This window comes from Mercurialis annua, linkage group LG6, assembly GCF_937616625.2.
Source record: "Mercurialis annua linkage group LG6, ddMerAnnu1.2, whole genome shotgun sequence".
NCBI classification, from domain to species: Eukaryota; Viridiplantae; Streptophyta; class Magnoliopsida; order Malpighiales; family Euphorbiaceae; genus Mercurialis; species Mercurialis annua.
The window spans coordinates 6,852,165-6,854,991 of NC_065575.1; positions in this window are offsets into that span (position 1 = coordinate 6,852,165).

The window sequence follows — 2,827 nt, forward strand, 5'->3', positions numbered from 1 at the left end:
ACAGAGTGTTTTATGCAAATTCCTCTTAAATAAATGTGTTGTGTTAACATGATTCATATTCTGTATTTACTTTGAATGTAGAAAGTTTAAATATAGGCCTAATGGAATCAAAAAAGCAAACCTTTTTGGCCTTTTGAAAAATATACAAACCTTTCAAAAGTTATAATATATCTCAATTTGGTTAATTCGTTGGAAATTTATTCAATTTTTGAAATTGATTTATCTGAATCATGTGACATTCTAATTGATAGTTTTTTTTCTTTTCAATTTTGAAAAAATATTCATATATTCAATTGCTATTATAGGCATAATTAAATCAATTTTGGTAAAATAGATAGATTTATAAGGAATTTGTCAAATTTGGATAAATTTATAACTTTTTAAAGGATTGTATATATTTTCAAAAAGTCGAAAAGGTTTGACTTTTGGCACTATTACATTTTATATATATTGTCTCATGTTTAAAACTCATCTAAAATGCCTGATAGTTAAACTAAAAAATAAATAAATTAAATATTAACATATTGATATGATTTATATTCAACTCATTTATAATAAATAGATTAAATGAATTGTGTTGTTATGACTATAACCTAGCACTGTATTAAACGAATTATACGCATACATGACACCCATGACTTGTTAAATTTTTGTGACGTGTTCGTTTCGACACAGTTACTAATTAGAGCATGTTTGTGTTGATCGTAATCATATTAAATATAGTGGGTAGACATGATACAAATACGACTCGCTAATCTGTTTTAATATCACTAATTTGTATCTGGAATAATCAGGTTTTTTCTTTGGTCTCTTCTGAGATTGGTGATAGATGGATTGTTCTGGATTTTATGTGGAATTCTCATCCTGTTCGTCTTATTTGTATCTATGCTAGTAATTGTTCTCGTGAGCGTGCTGTTTTTTGGCCATTTATTTTGGGAAAAATAGTGCAGGACAAGATGTGTATTCTCCTTGGTGATTTTAATGAGGTCCTTTCTCCTTCTGAAAGATTGAACTGCAATTCTTTTTCCTCATCCATGCAACTTTTCGCAGACTTCATATCTAGTTCTAATTTGATTGATTGCCCTTTGCAAGGTCGTTTATTTACTTGGCAGAATTCTTTTTCGAGATCTAAAATTGACAGATGCTTTATTTCAGCTGATGTTTTGGTTGAGTGGCCGAATTGTACCTTGTCTGCCTTGCCCAGGAATTATTCAGATCATGTCCCTCTCTTGTTTAGATCAGAGGATAAAATTGATTGGGGTCCCAAGCCTTTCAGATCTATTAATGCCTGGTGGGAGAATCCGGATTTTAAGTCTTTCGTTTCGACTTCCTGGGTGAATGTTACAGCTTCGGTTCCTGGAGATTTTGTTGCGAAGCTTCGTGCATTTCGCAATTTAATCAAAGAGTGGAATCTCAATGTGTTTGGGAATTTGAATGGGAAATTGGATGGGATTCATCAGTCCATTCATTCTCTAGAATCTTCAGCGGATTTTTCTGACTTATCAGATATGGATAGAGCTTGCCTTGCATCTCTGCAAGTAGAGAGCTATCGAGTTTCTAAGCAGTTAGAATCTCTTTGGCATCAGAAATCAAGAGTTAACTGGAACCTCACTGGGGATAGGAATACAAAATTTTTTCACTCTATCGCTTCGGTTCATTCTAGAAGTAACGTTCTTTCAGAGATCACGGTAGATAATGTTACTTACTACAAGCCGATTGAAATCAAGGAGAAGATTTTCGATTTTTACAAGAGACTTTACAGAAAAAATTCGGCCGTTCCCTATTCCCTTGACAATCTAGTTTTGCGAAGGCTGTCTGACTCTGATGCTTCGGCATTGTCTTCTTTATTTTCTGAAGAGGAAATTTTAAGGACTTTATTATGCTGTGATGAGAATAAAGCTCCTGGTCCAGATGGATTTAATTTTTTCTTTTATAAAAAAGCTTGGCCTTCTCTCAAAAATGACATTCTTGAGATCTTTTATGAGTTGCATAGTACCGGTTCCTTTCCTCCAGGTATCAATACTGCTTTTCTTGTTCTCATTCCGAAACTTAAGGGAGCTTCTAATATTTCGGATTTCAGACCCATTAGTCTGATTAATGGTATTTTCAAGTTGATTTCTAAGGTGTTAGCAAACAGGCTTTCTCCTTTGCTTCCTCAGCTTATCTCAGATAATCAATTTGGTTTTATCAGAGGAAGGAATATTCATGACTGTCATATGTTAGCTTCAGAGATTATTCATATTGCTTCTAGGCGGAAGGAGAAGCTTTTTATTATAAAGCTAGATTTTCGAAAGGCTTTTGACAGTATTTCCTGGGATTTTATTCTGAAGATGCTCGCTAGAATGAATTTTGACTCCAAGTGGATGAATTGGATTTCGTCTTTTTTTGATTCTTCTCAGCTCTCAGTTCTTGTCAACGGTAGTCCAACGAAGAATTTTTCTATGGGGAAGGGGGTGAGACAGGGTGATCCGTTATCTCCTATGCTGTTTGTTCTTGCCGTGGAGGGTCTTAAGGCTTTGATTAGCGAGGCTATCAGGCTTAACTTGCTGGATGGTGTCAGAATTGATGGATATGAGGACCCTATCTCTATTCTTCAATTTGCGGACGACACTTTATTGTTTATTCCTCACGACTTCGACATGATCAGAAACTTGTTGCGAATTCTGAGGTGCTTTGAGCTTGTTTCGGGTCTTTCTATCAATTACAAAAAGAGTTCAATTCTTGGTATTAATGTTGATGATGAATCTCTCATTATTGCTTCGGATATTCTCAATTGTTCAATTGAGAAATTTCCTATTACTTATCTGGGTCTCCCTCTCTCGACAAA